Raw genomic sequence first — 15,373 nt, 5'->3', positions numbered from 1 at the left:
GTATGATTTAATAAAGGATCCACTGAAAGGAATCTGAATTGAATGATTGAATTTGTTTACACATCTACAGTAGAGAAGAGTGCAAATGTATCTTGCAAAAATTAACAACCTTTCTCTGTTGATGGTTCATCATTCCTGCCAACCCCTCATAAAACTCAACTTTTATATTGTAGGGATCTTTATCTTCTGAAGTCAGCTTTCATCACATTTTATATGATTGCCTATTTACTACCCACTTTCAGATATTATTCTCTGTTAAAGGTGAAAAGTCTGTCTTATTATCTTTTATGCACATAATGAAATTGAAGCTCAGTGAAGTTCACTGATTAGAACAAGGATACACAAAAAATGATAGTTATGTGCCTAGAGTTAAAAGTGTAACATAGGTTCATTGCACAGAACCACATTTTGAAAATGCTTCACACATAAATGTAAATATAGTTTTTCCTAATTTCTGTTGAGTCAAGATGCTTAATGAAAGGTCAAATGAAGAATAAGCCACAGATCTCTAAAGGCAAATAATTTTATTGACATAATTTCTTTAGTTTGATGAGGAGTATATTCTAATTCTTAATATCAGTTAGTTTTTACTTGGAATTTTCCTGTCTTTTAAATTTAATGATAATCAAGACTTAGCATATTATGCAAAAAACTTGAAACATTTAATTGAAGCAATATAGGCAGTGTTCTAAATTTTCTATTCAAAGCTTTCTATTAAAATTTTAAAATAAGCTTGAATCAAAGAAGATTTCTATAGTTACAGAAGTTTTTCATACTTAAGACTCTTTAAATGCCACTGTTGGGGAGTAAGTATACCTGTCTCTTTCAAGATCCTAGCCAGACTAAGAGTAAAATTGACATGAAGAAAATCAAATTTAATCTCATACACATGGGGAATCCACACAGGCATGGAATTTCCAAAGACAGTAGGACAAAATGAGGTACATATGTCATTCTGAACTAAGAAAGAGCAGGGCAAAGATCTAGGACTTCAAAGGGATGGAATGCAGTTTATAGGAAGATGAAAAACAGTAAATGGTTAGTAAACAAATGTTTGCTGGGACACTCAGAAACAATGGGGCAAAGAGAGGATTTTGATCAAATAGGCCATGCATAGGTTCCTCCCTTTCTACTATACCTAGTCCATAGTATAGTGTAATTATCTGTGGTGATAGCTGTCTCCCTGGAGCAGGTCTGCTATTTAAATTTTTTTGGGGGGCACCTGGGTGGCTCAGTTGGTTAAGTGTCCACCTCTTAATATCAGCTCAGGTCATGGTCTCATGATTTGTGAGATCTAGGCCTGCTATGTCTCTGTGCTGACAGTGCAGAGCCTGCTTGGGATTCTCTCTCCCCCTCTCTCTCAAAATAAATAAACATTAACAAATAAACTTTTTTAGGCAGTTGTCAGGGAGGTAAAGAGCTTTCCCTAAATCTTCTGGGTTTTGATTGCTGTTTGTTTGTTTATTTATTTATTCATTCATTCATTCATTCATTCATTTATGAGCGCTTTAAAGCATGAATGCAGGAGGGTCAGAGGAAGAGGGAGAGAGAATCTCAAGCAGGCTCTAGGCCCAGCACAGAGCCTGTCAAGGGCTTGATCCCATGACCTTGAGATCATGACCTGAGCTGAAATCAAGAGTTGGATGCTCAACTGAGTGAGCCACCCAGGTGCCCTTTGATTGCTTTTAAGTCAAAATAATCTTCATGCCAAAGTGGTCAATCTGGGGGAGACTGCCCTTAGCCCCTACACTGCATGTAGGTTTCATAGTGTTGTTCCTTCTTACTTTTGCTTGCTAATTATTTTCAAATTGTAAATCTGAATTGCTAAGACACTGTAACAGGACTGTAGTGATGTTCACTGTTTTGGGCTGCATTTTGTCCTCCCCCAATTCATATGTTGAAGTCTCAACTCCCAGTACCTCTGAATATAACTACATTTGGATGTAGGACCTTTCAAGAGGTACTTAAAGTTAAGTGAGGTCAGATGCGTAGGCCCTAATCTATGTGACTGTATTTGGAGATTGGGCCTTTAAAAAGAAGTGATTAAGTTAAAATGAGGCCAGTAGGGTGAGACCATTATCCAATATGACTGGTGTTATATAAGAAGAGAAAGAGGCGGTAGTTATGCATACACACAGAGAAAAGATCATGTGAAGGCATCAGGAGAAGGAGAGAGGCTTCAGGAGAAACCAGACCTGCTGACACCTTAATATTGGACTTCCACAAGTCCAGTATCAAAACTATGAGAAGTAAATTTATGGTTGTTTAAGCCACCGGATGTGTGAAATTTTGTTACGGCAGTGCTAGCTGACTAATATATCCACTAGTAGATGACTTTTCCCCCCAGATCATTCTGTAAGATTGAAGCTTCAGGTTCTGTAAATGAATCAGTGCTTCACTGTGTCACTGCTCTGAAGCAAATGGAAATTTGAATTTCCTGGACCCTTTGTGGATGGAAGGCCTGTGTTAATTGTTCTGGAGGATTTAATTGTTGGTGCAAGAATCTCCAGAATTCCTTCTGCCCAGGTGATTGTGGAAACATGAGGTAGGATTTCTCCCTAACTCACCTTAGTTTGTATAAAGTTTGATTCTGTGAAGTCACTGAGATCAGAAAGGATGGGGGTAACTGTTACCACACATTTATCCTTTACTTTATCCATTCTGATACAGCTCTGTGTTCTATTTGTTACACAAATGAGTGATAGCTAACTAATATTTTCCTGCAGTTAAAGAAGACATCCAAAAAAAAAAAAATCAAGTATCAGCTTGTGGATACATGACCAGCAAAAACATTCCAATACCTTTGTTTATGCAAATTATTGTATCCACAGATAATTTGATCATTCCTATTCATCTCCGTGGAACAAGGTTAAAAATACTTTATCCATATCAGGGGAAGAATATTTGGGAGATTAAAGGCCTAGAGCTGGCAAATGTGATACTTCACTGTTTATAGAACAGTATTGGCAAGATTCCTAAACATCACCATTTATAAAATCATAAAAACCCCCTATTCAACATGAAACACAGCCAAAGTTCCTTTGCACAGTTTTGCTGCTGTAATTGAAACCACTTAGGGCTGTTTATTGTTCTAAGACCAGAAACAATAAAGATAGCATAAACAAGAAACTGACCCAGTGTGATGCTATCGGATGAATCAAAGAAAAACAACGAAGTTTTTACATACACAGTTGAGCTCACTCTCTTCCTGACTGTGATTAACATGCCAGCACGATGCTTTATATTATCTTTTTTGAAATTGGGGATGAGGGAAAGGGCAAGCCTGCAGTGGTTATAAAGATAGCTCTGTCTCAGTATGTTTCTCCTCTCTTCTTTTTAATTTATACACTGTAACATAAATCTGACGAGGGAGAAAATAAAGCTAATATTTCAGCGCAGCCAGTCATTCTGTACTTCATAAAGAAAAGACAGAACGTTTATCTCTTTATTTAAAAAGTTTGGTTAAGGAGTTGAATGGGCCTTACATAAAGAAATATATATTAAGAAATACAACAAAGACCCAAAGTTAAAGTGAACGGATTCCCAAATGTTCAAACTCCTAGCAAACTGGAACAGAGCTCATAAATTGAGAAGGCAACGGAGGCCAACTGTGTGGTTTTTAGCCTTCCAAAGAAGACACGGGACCATTACTTCTGCTTTGTTTTCAGCGCTTGTGTTGGTAAAATTTCAAATTCAATTCTGTTGATTTGTGTGACTAGGACTCAGGTAAGAGAAAAAGGAAGGCAGAAGGAGAAAGTGGTTTTAGGGTGACCTCCTCTAAATGGTTACAAAAGGTACCCCTCTAGATATCCAGATGCCACTAAACGTATTACTTGGATAAAGCCATCAGCTGAATTCGTCAAGAGGCAACATTAGATATGGTCACCTGTAGTTAGATTCAGGAGAGAGGAGACTAGAGGTTCTACCAGCTGCGACTTCAGATGGGGAGGTAGCCAGCTGTCTAGGACCCTGACCAGAGCAGCATCCAGTGCCAGACAAGAGCAAAGACCTGAAAGGGGAGTGGAGGGGGGGGACCATGAGCGGGCCTTTCCTCCATCTGGACATACTGTTTCTTTGTTTTGTTTTTGTTTTCTGTTTTTAGAGTAAGGTTGGGGAAATCACTGCAGGTCTAGAATTTAGAGTCTGGGTTTATTTGAAAGAGAATGTTTCATAATGGAAGGGAGTATGGTGATTATTTGCACTATTATTGTTACTCGTACTATTTCCTGTGATACCAGGGGAAGGTCTGCTCATGGATGATAACATTCAGACCCGTTTTGTAAATCAGAGAAGCAACAGACTTTTGCACCAGTAGAAGTGTATTGTGTACATTATTGTTCCTTCTACAAATGCGTGTTAATATTTGCTATGACTAAGATACTAGGCTAGTCATATTATTCATTAGTCATGTTAACTAAGAGATTTTTATGGTTAACTTTTTCAGTACACCGTTAGGTGTAGGTTGTTCTTTTTACTGTTGTATTATAAGTACGTATGTTTACTTAGGTTTAATTTAAGATGAAAAGTATAATTTGCTATCTCTGTTAGGGAATATGTTCTATCTTTAGTGGTTTATCAGCGAAATGTGTTTTCAATTCTTGTTTTATCTCCATTACTATATAGTCCATGGCAGAATATCTATTTGACATCCCTCTCCCCTTAAATATATTGCGCCTATTTTAATGTCAGCAATGTCATAGGTACCCCATAAATATTTGGTGAGTGAATGAGTGAATATATAATTGTTTATGTGAAGAAAGGCTGCAAATACTGTATAACCCAGAACATACTCTACAATTCAGAGTAATCTTTTTTAAAAAAATAGGTTTTGACGACATATTGATAAATGTTAATTGTAGAAAATTAAAAAATACAAGTGTCCACTTTCAGACAAGCAAAATATATATGTGTCCAATTTGTGTTGTCACCAACACACTTAATCATATTTTCACTTAGTCTTTTTATAGTGGTAAGAGACGTATACAATATTAGGTGATAATAGCTAAGACATAACTGTCCCTGGGAATACTTGTAAAAGGCAATTTTTGGAGTCACAGTATCTCCAGGAGCCCATGAAATGATAGTGGGACAAAGGCTGTTGGATTCATATTTTGAGATGGGATTAAATAGTTACGAGAGGATAGAATATATACTGAATTGTATTGTTGCAGCATTTAAATATACTCTCTCCCAACTGATTTAACTTTTGTTTTCCACAAATATGCTCATATTGCAAATAAAGGAAATAAAAGTTCAAGTTTAATCTAAAAGACCAGCCGTTACTAAGAGACACTGTGGTATAGTGGTTCTCTAGAACCAGAAGGCCTGAATTCCAAGCCTAGTTCTGCTACTTACTAGATGAATAATCTTAGGCAAATTACTTAACCTTTCCATGCTCACCAGTAAAATTGCTAAAATGCTAGACTTGGCCTCATTGAGCTGTTGTGAGGATTAAATGGGTTAATAAATGTTAAGAGTTCAGAATAGTTAACTAATATTAGGACATCTAATCACTTCAGATTTGGAAACAGTCTTGGAGGAGAAGGATTCAGAGAAGAGCAATTGAAATAATTTACAAAATAAAAGAATCTTAAAAGGGAAAATAAAGGGTATAAAATATGCATCGCCTGGTGAAAGGACAAAGAGGGGAGGGAACATAATAACCACCTACTCATCTTTGAAAGATTCCAGTAGCAAAGAGAATTATTTAACATGGTACAAAGGAATAAAACTATAATGAATGAGTCTAAGTCTAGAAAGAAAAACATTTTGACTACACATCAGGAAAGTGAAAAAAGAGATACTTCTTCCAAATGAGAACAATGTAATTGTGGGCAGCCTCCCAAGAAAGGTGAGTGAAGCCTTGCTCGTGAAAGCATTTTGATACTGCAGTGTGTGAGATAATGTAAAAGGTCACTGTCCTGTTCCGTTTGGAAGAGGAACTCTGGCAGCTTTCAACATGCCAAATGTAAACCTTGTCTTCTTTCTTTCTGCGATGGCAGAGAGAAACTAGTTCATCAGTTGGAATATCAGACCTCTGTGCTCTTTATTATATCTGCAGGACCCAAACATTTAGTTCATGGCAGGAATAGACATGGTTAAATAAAGTAAAAAATGAAAATGAAAATGCACTTCCTTCCTAGGCAAATACTGTAGTAACTCCAATCCCATAGGCTACAGGAGAGCCAGATCACCATCCTTTTGGTCCTGAGTGTTGCTGTGGGTCTCGTACCTCTAGGCCAGCTGGGCATCCTGTCCTGCCTTCACACAGATAGCAAATGTGTTGGCCTGCCTTTGTCTGGCCTGTCGAAGTTTGTGTTTAACATGTATTAAGAGAGAGGCCAAGCTTTATTCTTGGATACTTGCTGTTCTTTTATATTGTTAGAAAAGGTGAAGCTAAATTTCCATGTCACGTAAGGAAATTCAATAAACAAAACCAGAGATCCAAGTCAATATATATGGTTTCTAGAAAATGAGAACAATGGGAAACTTGTTTCCAATATACAATATATCAAGTGAAAAGGCAAAATAAAAAGCAAAGAGCAGACCAGAACTGAAGATGAAATACAACATATATTACCTGCTATAATAATATTTTTAGGTAATTTGATTACTTCTTTGGAAGTATCCATAAGGATTTGCTTCTAATACTCAGATAGAAAAATATTTTAGATTTGTTTGCTTTTCTTCCTAGAGTTGACCATGTATAGATTCTAACAAAAGCAATGTAGTAAGCCACTAGTGAGGTTGGAACTATGAAAAGAAAAACCTGGATGGCAATATTTAATCTTCAGATGTTTTGGTTTAGTGCAGTTCAATAGTAATATCTTACATGTTTATAGCATTTTTAAATTTTCAAGTGAATTCATGAATTTTTTTTTCATTTGATCATTTCATCATTTTTATTTATAATTTGGAGAGTTCAATTATGGTTTGGGAGGGAAGTCCAGTCCATGGGTAAGAAATACATAGACTTTGTTTCTACATGAATATATTATACAGAGATTTCTGTGTTTAAAAAATTAGAAAAAATTCCAGGGAAGAATATTAGTAATTGTATTTATTTTAATGCTTGTATTCCCAAAGCTAATTCAGTAAGTGATTTTAACCATTTGAAAGTGAAGGCCAAGAAAAGCTATTTTAAATTTATAAATCTTGACTTCACACTATAAGTCAGAGTTCTCAAATATTTATATGTGCTAAAATCTGATCAGAGCCAGAGCATTAATTATACGTAATGATTAATAAAAATAATTCAATATCTTCAAAAAATAAAATTACTTTTGTGGAAATTGATTTTAGTTATATCATGGTTTTTTGCATGAAAACAAAAATGAAACTCAATACAAAATAACTAATCTAGTCCAGGTGAAATTGTACTTGATAAATAAAAATAAACTACTACTGTGCTATTGATAATGTTTAATATTCACCCAAATAATTGTTTAAGCAGAATAATGTACATTTAAAATTTATCTTTTATTTTTTAAATATATTTTATTGTCAAATTGGCTTCCATACACCAAACACCCAGTGCTTATCCCAAGTGCCCTCCTCAATGCCCATCACCCGCTTTCCCCTCTTCCCCAACCCCCATCAACCCTCCGTTTGTTCTCCGTACTCAAGAGTCTCCTGTGTTTGCCTCCTTCCTTCTCTGTAACTTTTTCCCCCTCCCCTCCCCCATGATCTTCTGTTAAGTTTCTCAAGATCCACATATGAGTGAAAAAACATATGGTATCTATTTTTCTGTAACTTATTTCACTTAGCATAGTACCCTCCAGTTCCATCCACATTGCTGCAAATTGCCAGATTTCATTCTTTCTCATTGCCAGGTAGTATTCCATTGTATATATAAACCACATCTTCTTTATCTAATCATCAGTTGATGGACATTTAGGCTCTTTCCATAATTTGGCTTTGTTGAAAGTGCTGCTGTAAATATTGGGGTACATGTACCCTTATGTATCAGCACTCCTGTATCCCTTGAGTAAATTCCTAGCCGTGCTATTGCAGGGTCATAGGGTAGTTCCATTTTTAATTTTTTGAGGAAGTTCCATACTGTTTTCCAGAGTGGCTGCACCAGTTTGCATTCCCACCAACAGTGCAAGAGGGTTGACCTCAGCCACAGCAATTACTTATCTGACACATCCCCAAAGGCAAGGGAATTAAAAGCAAAAATGAACTATTGGGATCTCATCAAGATAAAAAACTTCTGCACTGCAAAGGAAACAATCAACAAAACTAAAAGGCAAGTGACAGAATGGGAAACAGTATTTGCAAATGACATACCAGATAAAGGGCTAGTATCCAAAATCTCTAAACTCACCAGACTCCACACCCCAAAAGCAAATAATCCAGTGAAGAAATGGGCAGAAGGCATGAATAGACACTTTTCCAAAGAAGACATCCAGATGGCCAACAGACACATGAAAACGAGGCTCAATGTCACTCATCATCAGGGAAATACAAATCAAAGCCACACTAAAATTTATTTTTTTAATGTTTATGTGTTTTTTTTTGAGAGATAAAGAGAGACAGAGCATGAGTGGGGGAGGGGTAGAGAGAGAGGGAGACACAGAATCTGAAGCAGGCTCCACGCTCTGAGCTGTTAGGACAGCACAGAGCCCAACCGGCGCTTGAACTCATGGATGGTGAAATCATGACCTGAGCCAAAGTTGGACGCTTAACCAACTGAGTCACCCAGGCACCTCATATACATTTTAAATAGAATTAGAAGTTATTGCTAATTTTAGTTATTGCTAATTCTGGTCTTTGGGAAGACCACATTTGCTACTTGGCCTTCCCTGCTATAGTTTTTCCATGTTTGGCTATAGTTACATTGCACATGGAAGATGCAAGGTACTAAGAAGTGGTTCTATAGCATTCCAGCCCTCTTCTTGCCTCTCATGCTGGAGTTAACCTCTTAAACAAAGGGATCCCTAGGCACTAAGAGTTCCTGTTTGAACACAGAGGAGTGGCACTTCACTGAAATAGCTTATTCAAATAATGCCAAACCAGAATAGTTTTGTTCTTTTTTCTCAAGCACTTCAGTGTTATAATCCCTCCTACGACCAGCCACTTATAGTACAGGTATTGTCTCACTCTACAATAATTGAGGGCAGTGAAGGGCAGCCTACGGCAAGAAGAGATTTACTCCTGTGATCTGGCCTATGGTGGGGGTCAGAAAAGCTTTACAGGAAGGTACATTTGGTCTAAGTCTTGACGGAAGAGGAGAACTTAGTTCTATAGGAGGACAAGGAGGCATAATGATGTCTAAGTGGTATGAAGCACGGTGTTTGGGGCCTTGCGTTGCCAAATAAGTAATTTCATGAGCTTAGGTACAAGTGGTGGGTCCATATGGTGTGTAGGCTTATGCAGGCTTGTTAGGTCAGTGGGTCACAGCACAGTAGTAGTCCATTGGAATTCAGAATTTAACTTAAATGTGTGTGTGTGTGTGTGTGTGTGTGTGTGTGTGTGTGTGTGATTTTAGTATGCAATAGGCGTTATACTGGGCACTGGGGACACAGAGAAGAATTAGAGAGCATTGCCCTTAAGAATCCTGTAGTCTACTAGGCACGAACTGCCTCCTGTACACATTAAGTCCCTCAGTGTGTCCTGACAGATTGGATGAGAGCATTCAGAGAAGAAAAGCAAAGGGAATTGGTACAAAATCATCCAACTTTGGAGAAATCGAATAGCAAATATCTTATTCTGATGGCTGACCTGCAGCACCAACTTTTTAAAAAAAATTTTTTTTCAATATATGAAATTTATTGTCAAATTGGTTTCCATACAACACCCAGTGCTTATCCCAAAAGGTGCCCTCCTCAATACCCATCACCCACCCTCTCCTCCCTCCCACCCCCCATCAACCCTCAGTTTGTTCTGTTTTTAAGAGTCTCTTATGCTTTGGCTCTCTCCCACTCTAACCTCTTTTTTTTTTTCCTTCCCCTCCCCCATGGGTTCCTGTTAAGTTTCTCAGGATCCACATAAGAGTGAAACCATATGGTATCTGTCTTTCTCTGTATGGCTTATTTCACTTAGCATCACACTCTCCAGTTCTATCCATGTTGCTACAAAGGGCCATATTTCATTCTTTCTCATTGCCACGTAGTACTCCATTGTGTATATAAACCACAATTTCTTTATCCATTCATCAGTTGATGGACATTTAGGCTCTTTCCATAATTTGGCTATTGTTGAGAGTGCTGCTATAAACATTGGGGTACAAGTGCCCCTATGCATCAGTACTCCTGTATCCCTTGGGTAAATTCCTAGCAGTGCTACTGCTGGGTCATAGGGTAGGTCTATTTTTAATTTTTTGAGGAACCTCCACACTGTTTTCCAGAGTGGCTGCACCAATTCGCATTCCCAGCAACAGTGCAAGAGGGTTCCCGTTTCTCCACATCCTCTCCAGCATCTATAGTCTCCTGGTTTGTTCATTTCGGCCACTCTGACTGGCATGAGGTGATATCTGAGTGTGGTTTTGATTTGTATTTCCCTGATGAGGAGCGACGTTGAGCATCTTTTCATGTGCAGCACCAACTTTTTATATGAAGAACGGTTCAGTAGATCTAAGGAACTAGTTTATGAAATAACAGTAAAGAGATTCCTTTAAGCTTGACTTGAGTCTCTGTGTTTTAATTTTTTTGTTTGTTTGTTTTTGTTTTTTGTCTTGGAGTAGCTCCTGTCAGACCATTGTGGTTCTTGTCCAACACAATGTGATGGAAGGGTACTGTTCCTGGGGTCAAGGCCCAAGGGCCTGATTCCTTTTCTGGTACTTTCTACATGTCTGCACATGGGTCATTGATTTCCATTTCCCCATTGGTAACAGCAACATCCCTATCTTCTCCTGCCTCAGACTTGTGAGGATAAAATAAGATGATTGATATAAAGAATTACATAAATTGCAAAACAAACAAACAAACAAACAAAAAACCCCAAACCAAAAAATGCACACCAAACTATATAGATATGACGAATTAGGGTACAGCTCAGAGGTAGGGTATTTGCTTTAAAAAGTGGCAGCTAACCACAGTTATCACCTTCATTGTGGTGGATAGACATTTATAAACTGAGTCTAACAGTGACTTCTATGACTCCATCAGGTCATTGAGGAAATGGTCTGCACTATCTAAATACAAGAGTACCCAGATTATGAAGAAATACTATGTTTTAATAAGTTATCTTTCTTCAAGTATTTAGATAACATTTTGAGGGCCTCTGTTTTATTAACCTTCTCAGTGGATAAAGAATTGAGAATTACATTCCTCTGCTGGACGAGGAATTTCACTTTATCAACATCTGACATGACTTTAGAAAATGCTGATGATTCTAAAAGAATTTGTTGCTCAGTGTGTCTTCCATCACTGAAAGCATTAGAGACCCTTATCAAATAAGAATTGATTAAACTTACAGCTTCCCAGAAAGGCTATTAATGCAGATTAATGAGTTTCTGAAAGATTAGAGTTAGGGAGTTTTGATATTAAACATGTACCAAAATTAGTAGAATGCCATGTCAGGGAAGAACAAAGGAAAAATGACATTTAAAACACTCAATCTGATCATCTAGTCTTCATGTAGTATGCAGCTATAAGTATGCATACTTTAAACAGTGATGATGTTAAAATATCATTAATACTGTTTTAAAAACTAATTTTCTAATGAGTATAGATATATAATGTTATCCTTCAAGATGAGAAACTTTGGTTATCTTCTAAGTAGGCTGAACTCTATATATTGAAGATTGCTGCAATTTGCACTGAACTAAGAAACCAAAGCCTCCAAATAGTATCCTTCAATTTATTTCAACATCTCTGCCTTTTATTGCATTTTTTTGGAAGAAGTTACCAACTACTCAAAGAGCGTAGGGTAAGATTCCCCAACTAATAATACTCCACTAAAAACTTTAGAGTCTGATGAACAAATTCCCCAAATACTGATGATTTTAAAACTTGGGTTATTTAAGATTTACTGGTAATTTTAAGAAAGAATCAATAATTCTTATTTATGAAGTAAGTATATCCATGAATATTAAATATCTTTTTATTAGGTTTTCTTTTAGGCCATTTTTAAAGAATGTTTAACATTTTCTCTTCAATTAAGTTTCTATAAATGTTTTATTAGATTAATTCCTGGATATTTTGCAGTTTGTTTTGTGTTGTAAATGACACCTCATTTTTTATAATAGTTTCTCACTAGTTATTGTGGTAGTATTAGAGGTGGCTTTCTTTTTTTTTTCTTTTTTCTTTTTATTTATTTATTTTTTTAAATATATGAAATTTATTGTCAAATTGGTTTCCATACAACACCCAGTGCTCATCCCAAAAGGTGCCCTCTAGAGGTGGCTTTCTTTACAGTCTTAGTATTGACATTTTGGGGTGGATAGTTCCTTGTTTGGGAGGCTGTTCTGTGCATTGTGGGATGTTTAACAGCATCTCTGGCCTCTACCCACTAGATGCTAGTTGCACATTCTCTCCACACCCTGCAATTACGACAACAAAAATATCTCCATCTATGGTGAAATGTCTGCTGGCAGGCACAGTCCCCCATTTGAGAATGACTGGTGTGGAAGAATGCTTAATTTTTTTTGCATGTTAATCTTATATTTAACAAGCTTCATGAACAGTCTTAATAGTTCTAAGGGTTTGAGGATCCTCTTGCTTGTTATGTTTAAGAATTATTTACCAACAGCATGTATAAAAATATTTTTGTCTCTTCCTTTCCAATCCTAATTATTTTTTTCTCATACAGTGGGTTAAGCTAGGATTTTTTAAAAAATATTATTGCCTTAACTAGTTAGTACTGCACATCCTTGTCTAATTGCAGACTTTATAGGGAATTGCCTGAAGTTTTTCCATCAAGTATATTTGCTGCAGTGTATTATAATCTTGTTTTTCTCTTTTTTTAATTTCTTTTTTAAAAATTTACATTCAAGTTAGTATATAGTGCAATACTGATTTCTTTTTTTCTATTTTTTTTTAATTTTTTAAATGATAAACTTCAAAGCAGGGAGATGTTTGCTTTTAGTTTTCTATTTTTTTTTTTTTTTTTTTTTTTTAAATTTCTTTTTTCAACCTTTATTTATTTTTGGGACAGAGAGAGACAGAGCATGAACGGGGGAGGGGCAGAGAGAGAGGGAGACACAGAATCGGAAACAGGCTCCAGGCTCTGAGCCATCAGCCCAGAGCCTGACGCGGGGCTCGAACTCACGGAACGCAAGATCGTGACCTGGCTGAAGTCGGACGCTTAACCGACTGCGCCACCCAGGCGCCCCTGCTTTTAGTTTTCTAAAAGTTCTCCTCTTTTTCTCATAATCTTAAGTAGGCATTAAATATTCTTATATAATTTTTTTTGCATTTATTCAGAAGATGGCCTATTTTTCTCCTTTATTTCATTCTTGCGGTAGTAAATTACTTTGCATGTATGAGATTAAATCATCCTTGCATTGTTGGAAAAATTGCTGCTTGACTATCAATTTACTATACTATATGTACTATATAGTATATATGTACTATATGTACTATAGCCATGGTTCCCTCTTCTGCCATACACTGTTGGCACCCCCTTCTACTCACCTCTACCCAGATATAGGGTGAACTAGAATTCTTCACTGACTTTCAAAAGAGACTTTCATTTTACTTTTTGTACTGTCTCTCTTCAAAGGTCTTTCAGGCAGGATATCTAACTCTCCATCCACCACATGAAAGGACCAGGCACTGCCCTCTAGCTACTTTTGGTGGCATGAGCTAACAGAAACTTCAGGACTAGGTTCATGGATTCTGTCAAATGTTCAAAAGCACTGTTAGATTTGAGTAAAGATTTTGCCTAGATAAAGCTGAAGTCCTAGTCCTAGGTATTGAGGGTTCCTTGGCAAGATGCTATTGCTTGGGAGAAAATACCTGACTTCCCAGTTTCCTCCGGGTTTAGTGGTGGTGCTGAGTATACACCATAGTTTGTATGCAGTGAGGTTTTGGGCATGTGCTCTTATTTTCTGTTGTCATGAATACTCACTGGAATTGCTTTGGAACCAAAATAAGAGCTAAAGAAGAAGGAAAAACATTAGGTTCTGGTGGAAATCTGAAATTTTATGATTGCTCATTGTCCTCATTATACTAGCCTTGGTCTTGCCTCCAAGGCCTTGTTTGTGTTTCTTCTTCTCTAACACACGTTTTGAAGATATTTCTCCTACCTACTTCAATCCTACCCACTTTCTAAATCTGTTTTACCTAATCCATTAACCTTTCCCTGCTAATTCCTGGCTGAATTAGTCTCTCTCTTCTCTAACTTTCTTCAAAGAGTTTGAGTCCATGCTCTGGAATTCAAACTTAATGGTATATCCTTATACATAGATAATTCTTTTTCATTTTTATTATTTTCACCTTTTCAAATAACACATTGGTTCCTAGATTGGTGGTTGCCAGAAGCAGAGGGTAGCGAGTGGGTGAAATGGGTGAAGGTGGTCAAAGGGTGCAAACTTCTAGTTATAAAATAAATAAGTCACAGGGATGTACAGCGTGGTGACTAGAGTTAACAACACTGTATTGCATATTTGAAAGTTGCTAAGAGTGTAGATCTTAAAAGTTCTTATCTCAAGAGAAACATATTTTGTAGCTATGGTGAATCATATTAACTAGACTTACTGTGGTGATCATTTTGCAATATGTACAAATGTTGAGTAACTGTGTTGTACACATGAAACTGATGTTATATGTCAATTATATCTCAATAAAAAAGTAAAATGCTAAAAAAATGTTGGTCCCTGAATATGGAATTTGCCTAAACTTTTTTATACTCCCCACTACACTTAATAGTAAATAAAAGGTGCAGTACATGCTAAATAAACACTCAGTGACAGATGTTACTAATACATGGATAACTAGTTAGAAGATGTCACTCACTTTCTTGACATTTTCCAAAGGATACAAATTTTGGGGGAAGCCTCTTATGATTCAGTGTTTCAATTCAGTAGCATCGAAAAACAAAGATATGTTTTGTTTTGTTTTTGCTTTTTAATATTAATTATTTTGAGATGCAATTGACATATAACTATTAGTTATTTTTGAAGAGAATTTGTTTCTCAAGTTATTAATTTTTGCCCTCTGATGCTGGGAAAAGGGGTTTGCACACCTTCCTGTGTATTAGTATCTTACCTTAATACTCAGCATCTTCCCATCTTCTCTCTTCTTTGACCTTCCTGCACATTAAAACAAGTGATTTGATTGGAGTTCAAAGGAAGCACAGGGATTTATTCTTTTTCTTTGTCCTCTAGCTATGTCTTGTGACAAACTTGAATTCATTCAGGTGAAGAAATACTTATAAAATGAGTCTATTTTAAAAATAGAACCATGGGGTACTTGGGAAGGCTCAATTG

Source organism: Lynx rufus, unplaced genomic scaffold (assembly GCF_022079265.1).
Source record: "Lynx rufus isolate CCGP_SWC_20201006 ecotype Redwood Valley unplaced genomic scaffold, mLynRuf1.p SCAF_5, whole genome shotgun sequence".
In the NCBI taxonomy this organism is placed as follows: Eukaryota; Metazoa; Chordata; class Mammalia; order Carnivora; family Felidae; genus Lynx; species Lynx rufus.
The sequence above is the reverse complement of the archived record's forward strand: the minus strand, read 5'-3'. Positions refer to the sequence as shown.